We start from the raw sequence: 15,247 nt of genomic DNA, 5'->3' as shown, positions 1-15,247 counted from the left end.
ATGACGCAGTCACTGAAACCATGGACCATTAAATATCGCGATTAGTGCACCAATGGTTAAATTTAAGACTGAAATGAGAGCTCAATACAAGCGAGCGTTAAATTGCACCATTTATATTCTAAAAGCAAAAGGTTAAAATAAAAGGGTTGAAAACAAGCTGGATGGAATCAACAGGCAGCTCTGATCAGTGAGTGGAACAAATCATCTCCTGCTCAGTAGGTGTAATGAAAACATATTACGCTTGTGGTGCGAGCTCTGCTGACTGCTTCAAAGTACATGAGTTGAGAATGCAATATTTCCTTATTATTTTCCATGTCGTCATTAATAGACCAGAACTAATGCTTCATAAAGGGAAGGTGAGTTTTATTATTATTGAAGGGTTCATAACTTGATTGATACATCGATTCTCCCCCCTTGCATTTAGCAAACTGCTTATGGAGTTCTGTCAGTATTGCAATTGCCGGGTTTGGTCAAAGAATGAATGAATGATTTAAACAATTCCAGACGGAAAAAATAGAGATAATAACCAAGGATGAGTCGCACCCCGGCCACTCCCTCTTCTCCCCTCTCCCATCGGGCAAAAGGTATAGAAGTTTGAAAATGCACATCTCCAGATTCAGGTACAGGTTCTTTCCATCAGGCAACTGAACCACCCTACTGTAACCAGAAAGCAGCCCTACTGTCTACCTCATCGGGAACCTCGGACTAATTTTGATCGGACTTCACTGGCTTTACCTTGCACTAACCGTCATTCCCTTATCATGTATCTGTACACAGCGGACGGCTCGATTGTAATCATGTATTTGTCTTTCCGCTGGCTGGTTAGCACGCAACAAAAGCTTTCGACTGTGCCTCGGTATACGTGACCATAAATTAAACTAAACTGGACTGAGATATCTTATGTTACCAGCGACTGGCATGGAACCTTTGTCGTTTCCAGTATCACCCGGTAAAGAATAAATTAAAAAAATAAAGTCTAGTATCTCTCAGCTGCAGTCAGACCCGTTAACTACAATGTGGAGATTCAGCTGGCATGACTTTGCTTATACTGTTTGGCTGCAAGGCTGACTCCTGGCAAGGTGGAGTCTGGGCACACGCAGACAAGGAAACCTGCTCTTGGCTGCCAAGCATGGAACATTTCTTATCGCATTTGTGGGAACTGCAGATTTCTCGAAACATTTTAATCAACCCTGCGCAAGGCTATGAAGTAAAACAGATCTTCGAGCAGCTTTTCAGCGGCATATGACAAGTGCAGCACAACTATATATTTCTTGCTGTCTCTGACATCCTATGATATCACCTCCAAGTGGGAACGCCTCCCACGCCAGACTCTGGTTACACTGTCACCTTTGGCTGAGATACAGGACGTGCCAAGGGAAACAACACATTTGCTTTGCAAACATACAGTACACCCAACAGTTGTGGCTTAATTTCGTCTCATTATCTGATAACCACCAGTTCAGCCCAGTTTAGTTTATTGCTACGTGTACTGAGGTACAGTGAAAAGCTTTTGATGCGTGCTAACCAGTCAGCAGAAAGACAATACATGACTACAATCGAGCCATTCAGTGTATTTTTTTTAAAATTCCGGTCAATACAATACAACAGATTGACCATACAGTTGTGAGAGTTAAATAGTGCGAAATCATTGTAACAAAAATAAAACAATGGTCAACGTGGGTTGTTTTTAAATGTGCTATACAAATAAAATGGACTTGACTTGACTTGATAATCACACATGATATTTTCTGACCGAGCAAAAAAAAACAGGTGTAGGCAGAAGCCAAAGCTTATTGTGCCTGCCCTTAATACTTAACAAAATATAATTTTTTAAAAACTCATCATAAGTCAGAAGCAGATAAAGAAAACATAGAAACACAAATATAGTCAAGAACCATCATTTCTGTCATGTCAGCCATTTCTCAGTGCTGATCACATATTTTCAAAGATATCACATATCTTTCAAATATAATATATATTTTTTAATTCTTGAATTTACACATATTACTACACTTTTTTATTCCATTGTTGCAGCTATTCCATAAATTGACCCCTTTAACAGTCACACGCCTATTTTTCACATCTAGATAAATATATGATAAGGGAATAACGTTTAGTGCAAGGTAAAGCCAGCAAAGTCCGATCAAGGATAGTCCGAGGGTCACCAAAGAGGTAGATAGTAGTTCAGCACTGCTCTCTGGTTGTCGTGGGATGATTCAGTTGCCTGATAACAGCTGGGAAGAAACTGTCCCTGAATCTGGAGGTGTGCGTTTTCACACTTCTGTTGTTGTTGTTGTTCGTCCGTCGGGTTCGAAGATGACCATGACTTCACTTTCAGTTGGGGGATTGGTGACTGTGGGTCCGGAAGTGACTGGTGCGGCCAATCCGGGCCCGGAACGCGCGCCCACACACGTAGGACACAAGTGGATGGGTGCTGCAGTGGAAGTGGAGGTAGCCCGGGCCTTGCACGCGGTGCGTTTCATCTGGGCCTCTGCAGTGCATCTGTTCTCTGCTGCACGGGCTCCTGTGGTGAGCTTGCTACGCCAGGTTGGACGGTCCAGAGCAAGAGACTCCCAAGTGCTGAGGTTGATGTCCAAGTCTTTGAGGCAGTCCTTAAACCGTTTCCTCTGTCCTCCTACTGAGCGCTTGCCCTGACACAGTTCTACATACAGAAGCTGTTTTGGCAGTCGACTCGGGCATTCTGACGACATGGCCTGCCCATCTGGCTTGGGCTTTCTGTTCGAGGGTGTGGATGCTGGGGATTCCGGCCTGTTGGGAGAGGAGAGAAGAGGGAGTGGCCAGGGAGTGGGAGCGACTCGTCCTTGGTTATGCTGCTGGCCTTGCCGAGGCAGCGTGAGGTATAAATGGAGTCAATATAATGGAGGTTGGTTTGTGCGATCCATGGCGCCCATTATTAGCTCAATTTCTCACGGTCTTGGATGGAGCTGTTCCCAAACCAAGCTACGAAGCATCCTGATAAAATGCTTTCCATGGTGCATCTGTCGAAGTTGGTGAGAGTTGTAGGGGATGTTAAAATCTTGATGTTAACATTATGGTGTAGTCATTACCCACCTATCTGCAGCTCAATGGGTGACACTTTCACCTCAGAATTTAGACAATTCAAGTCCCAGTGCGAAAAGTTGTAGAAGCAGTCTTTAGGTAGATTCTGCATTGCAGTACTTTTAGAGGTATCATCCTCTCTCTGAAGCATTAAGGTTTGGTCTAATGGATATAAAAGACCCTTTTGAAGAAGAGAGCACCACTAGTTCTGGGCCATTTAAGATATAAAGGAGGTGTTCGATAGAGCAGAGTGTAGCTTTCTTTGAACAGCTGTTTAATTTTATGGTTCTATCTTAATGTCTCTTAAAATGTCAGGAGCAGGTTTTGGCTTCATTAAAATAGCACTGTGAGATTTTTATTTTACATCCACCTGAGAGAGAAGGAAAACCCTAATGTAACATCTCAACCATAAGGATTGAACTCTGAAGGAATTGCACTGTGAAGTTGGCATGGGTCTCTGTGCTCCAGTCTCTGAATTGGTACTGGAACCTGTAACGTTCTGGATTCAGAGGTGAGTGCATCAACCCACACCCCGGCAGCAACATGCAGAATGTTATAAGGCCTTCTAGAGTCATACAGCGTGGAAACAGGCCCATCGGCCCAACTTGCTTACACCGACCAACATGTCCCATCTGTACCTGGAGTACTGTGTGCAGTTTTGGTCTCCAAATTTGAGGAAGGATATTCTTGCTATTGAGGGCGTGCAGCGTAGGCTTACTAGGTTAATTCCCGGAATGGCGGGACTATCATATGTTGAAAGACTGGAGCGACTAGGTGCAGTTTATCCCTTAATACCTGAATCACTGATTGAAAGATACAGCATGTAAACAGGTCGTTTGGCCCGCCGAGTCCACGCCGACCATCAATTACCTGTTCACACTAGTTCAACTTCCCATCCACTCCCTACACAAGCAAACATTCTCCCCGTGACCTCGTGGGTTTCCTCCATGTGCTCCGTTTTTCCTTCCACATCCCACGGACGCGCGGCTTTGTAGGTTAATTGTCTCTCTGTAAATTGACCCTGGTGTGCAGGTGAGAAAAGTGGGACAACATAGAATTAGTGTGAACGGGTATTGGAGGAGTCGGGTGTGGACTCGGTGGGCCGAAGGTCTGTTTCCATGCCGTATCTCGAAAGTAAATAGCTGGAGATGTTGTCTATCAATCTTCAGCATGGGCAAAGCAAACCTCTACGCGGGCCATGGAATCTACAGGGACCGACAGAACCCTAGAGGAGAGAAACTGAGACAACATTTAGGGCGAAGAATTCAGCTGGGAAATTCCTTTCAGATCCAGTTAGCTGTTTAAAACCAGTTCGGAACACAAGAGCATATGGAGTACATGTGAGCTAAGAAGTGTTATCAATGGACAGCAAAGCCAGCCAGGACTTTCCAGGGCACTGCATGCACATTCAAAGCACCATGGTTGATACCGTGCCAGGAAATGCAGGGATAAAGACAACAAGTTGAACCAATAACTGTACAGTTTCATATCATTTAACTCGTTAGCCTTTTTTTTCCCCTGAGAATTTGCTTTGCACTGAATTAGCTGCAAGGTTTACCCCCACAACTCTAACAATCCTTCAGAAGGTACTTCTTCGGCAGTTAAATACGAGAAGCATCATGAACAAAGCGATAAAAAGAATCTGTTTTTTGCTTGTATAGAGAAGCATCACACTCAGTAATATACCATACATTGTTGAGGAGCAGCTCTGACGACTATCATGCTCGCAGTCGCAGACAATGCTGCTTTAAAGTCTCGGTCCTTCCTTGTGCTCCTATGACATGTGTGTAAGAAGTAGGAGCAGTCGCAGAGCAGCACTGTTTGTCGAGCTTGCTCAACTGTTTGGTTAGGTCATGGCCAATTCTGTGCCTCAAGGCCATTTTTCTGCCCAGTTCACATTAAATTAGATTCCCCGAGTGAACAGAAAACCAGCAATCACAGACTTCAATAGATTTAGTCACGGAGCAAACAAAGCCAAAGTGTGGTGGGGGAATCCCAAAGATTTACTGCAGTCGCTGCACACAGTGATTTCTCCTCGCCTCACTTCTAACTCCCTGTGATCGTTGACGCCGACCCCAATAGCTGTACAAAGTCCGATTTGTATTGCACTTAGGTGCTCCAGCTGCTGGGAATACCATCGTAGCCTCCGAACGCCCATCAGAATTTTGAATGTTTCAATCAGATCATCTCTCATTCTTTTACAGAATCTGTGGAATTCTCTGCCTCAGACGGCAGTGGAGGCCAATTCTCTGAATGCATTCAAGAGAGAGCTAGATAGAGCTCTTAAGGATAGCGGAGTCAGGGGGTATGGGGAGAATGCAGGAACGGGTACTGATTGAGAATGATCAGCCATGATCACATTGAATGGTGGTGCTGGCTCGAAGGGCCGAATGGCCTCCTCCTGCACCTATTGTCTATTGTCTATTACACACCAGTGACTATCGGGCAATGTCTACCTCCCTTCCTCAATCATTTCTGGACATTCTACCGTCACCCATGTCTGTTCTTGTTACTTCATTTAATTCTATGGTCTCGTTTTCAACTCGACCATATAGGCCGGCGTAGTGTGCTGCTGGTAGAGCGGCTGCCTCACAACCAGAGACCCCAGGTTCGCTTCTGACTGCGAGTGATGTCTGCGTGGAGTTTGTACGTTCTCCATGTGACCAATTGGGCGTGGTCCGATGCATGTTATCTGTCTGAAGAAGGGTCTCGACCCCAAAACATCACCTATTCCTGTTCTCCTGGAATGCTGCTTGGCCCACTGAGTTACTCCAGCACTTTGTGTCTATCTTCAGTGTAAGCCAGCATCTGCAGTTCCTTTCTGCACAATACAATCAGCTGATCCTTTGCAAAGCCAACTTTTCCCGTGCCATCAAAAGCCAGAAGGCATTTTCTACTTCCTAATTGCTGCAGTGTTTAACTGGATCATTTTGTCTATGATATCGTATAACATTCCCAGCAATGCTTAATGCTGAATCAATGAATCAATTCAGTTTAACAGTTTCTGAATCAAACATACATGTCATGATCAATTTACAATTTTCACATATAATTGGCACTCAGGATATGTTTACCCTTGGGAAAGGTTTTGCCAAGTAACATGAATATTATATTACCAAGTCAATATATGTAATTCCGCTACAACACAATGGCCGTGCTGCTGAGAAACCAGGCCTTATAGAAAATTACATCGTAAAAACAATCCGAACAACAGAAAAAGGGGGTTTGGAGTTAGAGGATTTCAGAATCACCATAACAAAGTTACTTTTCCCGCAGGATCTTTAAATTATTACTACAGGATTATTACTGCATAAAAATATCCTAAAGGCTAATGTTACTTTAATGGAGTATTATTGCGCAAAAGTGTCAATTCGCTTGTCAATTTCAGTGGCGACGTGGTTAAAATAGCAGTTGAGGCAATGATGTACTGCAGCGAGGTGGCATGGAAGCAGTTTTTTTTCCCCTCGACATTTTTCTTCAAGACAGGTTTTTTTCCTGCTTGTCAATTTCAAAAGTAACTTTCGCTAGTTCCCGATTGATATTGCATTATAACCAGTCTGGTCTGTGGAATAAACAGTGTTGCCTGATTCATCAATCACGATATATTGAATTTGCGTATATAGAAACACGTGTTGTTTTTTTACTCAAAATCCAGTCTGAAGCCATCTCTTTGTTTCCATTTAAATTTCCGTACAATTACAGCCCCACTTCTGGCCAATTTTAATGCTGGAGCTAACAGCTTAAATATTTAGTTTGGAGGAAAACAGTAGTGAATTGAGCAAGATTAGATAAGGCCACTCCCACTTTACAAACATCACCAATATTTTCAAGTGATTTGATCAGAATAATTAGGTCCATTTGATTTGTTGCAGTCATTGGACTGACAGTTTGAAATAGAACATCTGACAACTTAAGGGGGAAAGGGGGTTGGAGTGGAAGGACAGGCAGGTATTATGCCAGAGTTTGTAGGGAAACAGTATGTGGAACTATATTTCCTCAAGAATAGCTAACAGGTTTGGGATCATTGCATGAATGTGGAATTCCTAAATTTACTGCTTGTTGCCAATCTTTTCTGGGCTGCTTCCCAACATCGGAACCCCCACTGCAGATTGCAGCTATATTACGAACAGTATCTCTCTTATTACTTTAGATACATGTTCTTAATTATCTAGGTATTTCAGTATTTGCTTTTGAAAAAACCTTTCAGTAATGTATTATTTTCATATCATATCATATCATATCATATCATATATATACAGCCGGAAACAGGCCTTTTCGGCCATCCAAGTCCGTGCCGCCCAGCGATCCCCGTGCATTAACACTATCCTACACCTACTAGGGACAATTTTTTACATTTACCCAGCCAATTAACCTACATACCCTGTACGTCTTTGGAGTGTGGGAGGAAACCGAAGATCTCGGAGAAAACCCACGCAGGTCACGGGGAGAACGTACAAACTCCTTACAGTGCAGCACCCGTAGTCAGGATCGAACCTGAGTCTCCGGCGCTGCATTCGCTGTAAAGCAGCAATTCTACCGCTTCGCTACCGTGCCGCCATAGCAAATGTTTAAATCCAAATGTTTTTTTAATGCAATTTGAGAGACATTCTGAACTACATATTTTTGACAGCCAGCTTGGTCATGGCTTAAGGTGATTCGGTAAGATTTCTTCAGCCCTTTTATGGGCAGGACTGGACACATGATGTTACTTACACTCAGCCCATTCCACCGCCAACTTAGCATTTCGCACCATCGGAAGCATCTACACGAGGCGCCGCCTCAATAAGGTCGCATCTATTGTCAAGAATCCCACCATTTGGCCCATGCCTTCTTCCCACTGCTGTCGTTTGGCAGAAGGTACAGAAGCCTGAACTCCCACACCACTAGGTTCAGGAACAGTTACCTTCACATAGCCAGCAGGGTCGTGAACCAACCTGCACAACTCTTATCCTACCTCAACAAAATAAATTAAGTCAACCCTTGCATTATCATGGACTTGTTTCCTAATTATGGCCTGCACCCGTTTCTTGATTTGTACAGTTTTTACAGTCTTGTATGATTTATATTTTGGGTGTTTGTGTCTCTGTGCCTATGTTGTTGCTGCAAAATTTTCATTGTACCTGCCGCTTACAGTATTTGTGCATATGACAATAAGCATGACTCAACTTGACTTGACATGCAAGGGTTGGCCCGGGAGTAGCAGACAATTGCAGATCTCACATGAAAAAATGCTGGAGTAACTCAGCTGGTCAGGAAGCAACTCTGGTGAAAAGGAATAGGATACCTTCACTCTCAGTCCAAAGAAGGGTCTTGACATGAAACGTCACCTATTTACTTTCTCCATTGATGCTGCCTGACCCACTGAGTTACTCCAGCATTTAGTGTCTATCTTCAGTGTATTACCAGCATCTGCAGTCCTTCTTATAAGAAAAGACGCCGGTCGTTTAAAATGAAGGTGTATCTTTTTGCAGATAGTGAATCTTTTAGTTTAGTTTAGAGGTACAGCGCGGAAACAGGCCCTTCGGCCCACCGGGTCCGTGCCGACCAGCGATCCTCGCATGTTAACACTATCCTACACACCACTCTAGGGACAATTTTTACATTTACCAAGTCAATTAACGTACAAACCTGTTCGTCTTTGGAGTGTGGATGGAAACCGGAGCACCCGGAGAAAACCCACGCAGGTCATGGGGAGAATGTACAGACTCTGTACAGGCAGCACCCGTAGTCGGGATCGAACCCGGGTCTCCGGCGTTACATTCTCTGTAAGGCAGCAACTCTACCGCTGCGCCACCGTGCCTATTCTCCAGCCTAGAGGGCATAATCGTTAGGTATATTTAAAGCAGAGGTAAATAATTTTTTGAAAGATTGGGGAATTGAGGGTAATGGAGAAGTGGAACAGAAGAGGAGCTAAGGCCTGGCATAAATCTGCAATTATCATGTTGACTGGCAGAGCAGTATTAAGGCACCAGGTTGCTGATTACCGATCCTATTTTCTAGTGTTCTTGTGATACTCTGAAGGTGGTTCAGACCTATCACATAAGTCAGTGGGGAGCATTGGCAGCTAACAACTGGCAAGAAATTCTGGTCCATTAGCACAGCGTTCCCTCTCACTTCAAGCAATAGCTGTGCAGATCTGCTTTTCTGTTACACTCATAGTAACTCAAAACATGGTGGAAAATGGAATATAGAGAAATAAAGTAATTTGAAGACAGACACAAAAAAAGCTGGAGTAACTCAGCGGGTCAGGCGGCATCTCTGGAGAGAAGGAATAGGTGACGTTTCAGGTCGAGATCCTTCTTCAGACTGAAGACTTAAGTCTGAAGAAAGGTCTCGACCTGAAACGTTACCTATTCCTTTTCTCCAAAAATCCTGTCGGACCCGCTGAGTTACTCCAGCTTTTTTTGTGTCTATCTTCGGTTTAAACAGCATCTGCAGTTCCAAAGTAATCTAAAAGTAATTTAAGAAAATAACTGCAGATGCTGGTACAAATGGAAGGTATTTATTCACAAAATGCTGGAGTAACTCAGCAGGTCAGACAGCATCTCGGGAGAGAAGGAATGGGTGACTTTTTGGGTCGAGACCCTTCTTCAGACTGATGTCAGGGGGGCGGGACAAAGGAAAGATATAGGTGGAGACAGGAAGATAGAGGGAGATCTGGGAAGGAGGAGGGGAAGAGAGGGACAGAGGAACTATCTAAAGTAGTTAACTATCATATCATATCATATCATATATATACAGCCGGAAACAGGCCTTTTCGGCCCTCCAAGTCCGTGCCGCCCAGCGATCCCCGCACATTAACACTATCCTACACCCACTAGGGACAATTTTTACATTTACCCAGCCAATTAACCTACATACCTGTACGTCTTTGGAGTGTGGGAGGAAACCGAAGATCTCGGAGAAAACCCACGCAGGTCACGGGGAGAACGTACAAACTCCTTACAGTGCAGCACCCGTAGTCAGGATCGAACCTGAGTCTCCGGCGCTGCATTCGCTGTAAAGCAGCAACTCTACCGCTGCGCTACCGTGCCGCCCTCAACTAAACATCACCTCACACCCAATCCTAGCCTCCACTGAACTTTACCTCAACCAAAGATACTAGAGGAACAAGGTTGACCACTCGACCCTAAAAACCGTAGTACGTCATGACGCCATTTTAGTGGGCAGAAACTTGCGGAAATCATTTAAAAAGAAAAATAACAAAAATCTGTGCATTGATAGATGAGACATATTCTGCATTTTAATGGTATCATCACACACACAGTTCCCCCACAACACTGATTACACTGCGAGAGGCAGAGCGAGCGGGGGGGGGGTTGCCCACTAAAATGGCTCCTTTGCGCACTACACTTCAGTACAGGCGATTTCAACGGACCGGTTCATCTTGTTCCTCCAGTATCTACCTAAAGTAGTTAACTATCTAAAGTAGTTAACTATCTAAAAGTAATTTGGTTGGTTGCCATATGGGGGGAAAATGGAGAGTAGATGTAGTTTGTGCTTAGTTTAGTTTAGTTTAGTTCAGAGGTACATCGTGGAAACAGGCCCTTCGGCCCACTGATTCCGCACCAACCAGCGATCTCCGCACATCAACACAAGCCTGCACGAGGGACGATTTTTACATATATACCAAGCCAATTAACCTCCAAACCTGTACGTCTTTGGAATGTGGGAGGAAACCGATGATCTCGGAGAAAACCCATGCGGTCACTGGGAGAACGTACAAACTTCGTACAGACAGCAGTCGTGGTCGGGATTGAACCCGGGTCTCTGGCGCTGCAAGGCAGCAACTCTACCGCTGCGCCACCGTGCCGCCCTAATAGTGAGAAAGTTTGAACAGATTATTTAAAAATAAACGGACCTACTGCCTCATCCATAATCTTCATGCTTTCAAATATCTTCCACCTCCTCGCACGTTTTTGTGGTCTAGAGATGCATGGCACAAACATGAAATGTAATTATACGCATAGATGCTTCTTGAGTGCTAATTATAATTGGAAAAGTAAATTGATTATGACAAAGAAGGTTGGTTTAGTAAACGTTACAACTGAATTGATTCATTATTTTGAGATACCGTACAATCTAATATATGGGCATGGTTCTGGAAAATGAAGTAAAACTTATTTCACATTTTCACTGTTATTATGATCGATTGAATGTGTTATTGAGATTTACTTGGCCAGAGTTAAATAAGTCGCTTGGATGTTTTCGTGAATTGATCCTTGCCTGTGCAAGATATGGAATGCACCCCATCCACACCTTCCACTCAATAAAAACTCATTATCAAGTAAGACACAAAAGATAGGAAACTGTTACTTTCTAATCTGCCGGCTCGACAAACAACAGATTTCCATTCACCCTTGTGAATGAACCACGTTTTAAAATGACAATTTGGCCAAGTTTCATGCAAACTGGCCAGCTCCCATGCTTTTCCAATGAGAATTTCGGATTAGGTAGAGCAGCAGATTGGATAGAGAGGTGTTTTTCCCCCCCTTCTGTCCCTGTCAAACATGTCTCCATGGAAACTGGCTTAGCCTCTTCCAGTAGTTGGAGATTTGATATTCATCCAAAACGATAGTACTGGCAGACTGATCCTTGTGTGTACATTTTACTTTCTCCCAGTTGCCCTTCAGGCTTTGTGTTGGTTTATTTTTTTATAGCTTAATTTACTAATCCGGACACTGGCTCTCCAAATTGCTTAATTCACTTCTTATAATCTAAATCGATGCAATTTTGGTGATATGTTGGTGGCCAGTTTGAATATATGGTTCAGATCAATTGAAAGTACACTCTTCCAATTGAAAATAAAAAGCAGAAGCAAAGGGAATAGGATTGGCAAGCAGCTTCAAGAAAGCACTGCAGAAAGCCCAAATTAAAGACTTGTTGGCACAACTTTATCATAATTTAAAAGTTCGGCAACACCAAGGCTGAAGGACAGAGGGAGAGTGCGGCAATGAATGGATTAATTTAACACAGTGTATCCAGATCTTGAACTGAGATCGCTCCCGTTTTCAATATGGACGAGTTAGATTTTTTATTTGGATACCTGGGATCTGGGTGTCACTGACAAGGCCAGGTTTATTGTCCATCTGTAATTGCAGTGAAGAGGTGGTGGTGAGGAGGAGTCCTTCGCCGGAAGTTTTCACAGTGTTGATGGGCAGGGATTTAAATCCAGCGGAGCAGCAATATATTTCCACGTTAGTTGAGGGCAAACTGGTGGAAATCAGCAGTTTGGAAGCTGCTGTCACGAGTAGTGTGGGCAAGTCTGAAGAAGGGTCTCGACCCGAAACGTCACCCATTCCTTCTATCCAGAGATGACGCCTGTCCCGCTGAGTTACTCCAGCATTTTGCGTTTATGGGCAAGTAACTACATTTTGTAGTTGATTGCACATTGCAGCAGATGCACTGGTAGTGGAAGGAATACGTATGTGTGCACGTATGTTGTTTCTTCACAGCGTATCATTGCATAAGTATTGCATATGGAAGCGACTGCTTGTCATTTTCATGCCAACTGCTGTTAAAGTGTTCTTAAGCTGTGTTCTTAAGAAACACCAATGTCTGATGACAGCAAGTCACATGGAAACAGTCCCCTCCCTCCCCCCATACTGTTTAAATTCCACACAGGATTTTTTTTCTGTTTGTCAATTCCAAATTAATTTTTAAGTGGTTCTCTATTTCCTGATCAAGGTTGCTTGCAATTAATTCTTCCCGCGTAATACTGATAGTGCTTCCTAATTCATCACTAGTGCAATTTCCGATTTGTGTCATGGAAACATGCAGAACTACCTGTAACTGGACAATTTTCTACATGGTTGGACAGGTGCTAGTACTGTAACTGCACTGAAACAGCTTGACTCGAAGTGCAGCTCGTTTTGCTGCATACATCTTCAGTACAACACTTGGGTAGCTGTCAAGGTCTGTAGACTTTACTGTATACAGCGCTGACAGCTTCTTTGTAATAAAATATGGAATTAATTGAACAGCTGGCGACTGGTTTCTTGGAATTCAGGAGGAAGCTGAGATGGATTATCTGTTCAGCATTTCGGCCTGAATGCTTTGGCCTTATCTTTAACACATAAGTAGGGCCCTATCACTGACGAGAATGGGGATGTTCTTGGAGCTTTTGTTTCTTGTTAGATGCCTAATTGTTAACCACCATTACAAATTAAATATGTGTAGGAAGGAACTGCAAATGCTGGTTTACACCATAGACATAAAATGCTGGAGTAAATCAGTGGGACAGGCAGCATCTCTGGAGAGAAGGAAGGTGATGTTTTGGGTCGAGACCCTTCTTATTAGATATGGCAGCACTGCAGATCTTTGATCTGATCTTTTGTCTGTGATATTACTTAGCTCTAACTTGCATGCTGCTTTTGCCAAATACTCCTATATTGCAGCAAAACAACAATCTGCTAGAAGAATTCAGCAGGTGAAGTGTGTTCTGATTTGCAGTTTCACAAGGCTTGGCACCTCATCTTTTATAAGGTGCAGGTACAGCATTGATTTTCCAGCATCCTTGGTTCCAGAGGCTTGCCAGATTATCCATTTTGCCAGACCAACAGAGTAATAATAATTCAACAATACACCACTGACCCACTAATTATAATCCTCCCGTGTCTTTAAAGCACCATGGACTGCTAGAAACATGAATAATTAACAATTAACAAAGAAGTAAACAATGAACTCTTTCAAGATAGCGCCACACGCAATGCTCGTAATGTTGGATTAAAGGAGGTGCCAGACCATCGGTTTCCAGAAAAAAGTAGTACCTGTGTCATAGTCATAGAGTGATACAGCGTGGAAACAGACACATCGGCCCAACTTGCCCACACCGGCCAACATGTCCCAGCTACACTAGTCCCACCTGCCTGCGTTTGGCCCATATCACCTCCAAACCTGTCCTATCCATGTACCTGGCTAACTGTTTCTTAAACGTAAGAATGTGTGTCAGGTACTACTCCCACCAAACCTTTCTACACTCTTCGTTGAACCAGGGGTGATGAGTTTTGAAGAATGAGAAGTAATCTTATTGAAACATAGAGTATTTTGACTTTTCTAAATGGGGTAGGAACAGAGCTGACGTTTTCCCTAGCTAATCGAAGTCTGAAAATAGGAGGTTGGCCATCCAGAGAGAGATGAGGTTTCCTCACCCAGAAGACAGTGATACTTTGAAATTCTCTACATCAGGTGGCCATGGAGGTTCAGTCATTGAGTATGTTCCAAGGCAGAGAGATAGATGTTAAGGGAGTCAAGACATTTTAGTCAATACTGGAATGTGACGAACCCACTGCCCTGTTCTTTGAGATGGACATCTCTTGCCTGCTAAGTCTCACTTGCTAAATTGTCAATAGATATTTGATAGCCATATCCCTTCACTGCACCAGTCTGGTCTAGTATTTAGTATAAAGCAAGTCATGAGCTCCAAATAAAATCTGGAAGAATTAAGTCATTAAGATGAACCCTGCCTCGTTGTTTGTACTCTTTCAGTTCTTTTGGCATCTTCCTCCAGTTTACAAGTTCAACTTTCGAGTTCACAACATTTCTGTCAGCACTCCCATTCTTAATGCCCCATCCACAGTTCTATTGCCTGCAAGTAGATCTTTGATGTACCATTGAGATATGTACTGTCCTGGTCCCCAAAGCCTCCAAGATAGATTTATGTGTTTAAACCCTTTCATCCCTTTTTCCAATCTCTCCAAGCCTCTGAACTTTATTCCTCCAACCTTCACCCCTTCTTCCCTCCCAAACCATCATAAACAGTCTTGAGAAATTGATGTGAGATTGTTGTATAGCTTGATAATTTCAAGAACAAAAGGTGTCCCACCTTCTTGCTGTAAGTGAGCTTCTGTAAAAAGGAGTGGCTTGCTGAGTTACTTATAAAGGCATGAAGAATCAATCACACAATACAGGCTAGAGTCAGAGCAAGTAAATGGCAAAGTCTTTTTCTCTGAAAAAATGTTTGTGAGCAGGTTATGCACTTTTCAAAAAAAATGGAAGCCTTTATATTTTCTGACTTGTGCCCATAACTAACAATATCTACTGAATTAAACGTAACATGAACCTAGGGATTTGAACTATGACTTCTAGTTACTTGTTCAGCATCAGTAACTACATCAATATTATTCCAGGTCCTTCCACAGTTACCATCTGAACGCACGGCTGGTTTCAAGCTGTGGTCTGAGACTTC

This window comes from Rhinoraja longicauda, chromosome 18, assembly GCF_053455715.1.
Source record: "Rhinoraja longicauda isolate Sanriku21f chromosome 18, sRhiLon1.1, whole genome shotgun sequence".
NCBI lineage: Eukaryota > Metazoa > Chordata > Chondrichthyes > Rajiformes > Arhynchobatidae > Rhinoraja > Rhinoraja longicauda.
The sequence above is the reverse complement of the archived record's forward strand: the minus strand, read 5'-3'. Positions refer to the sequence as shown.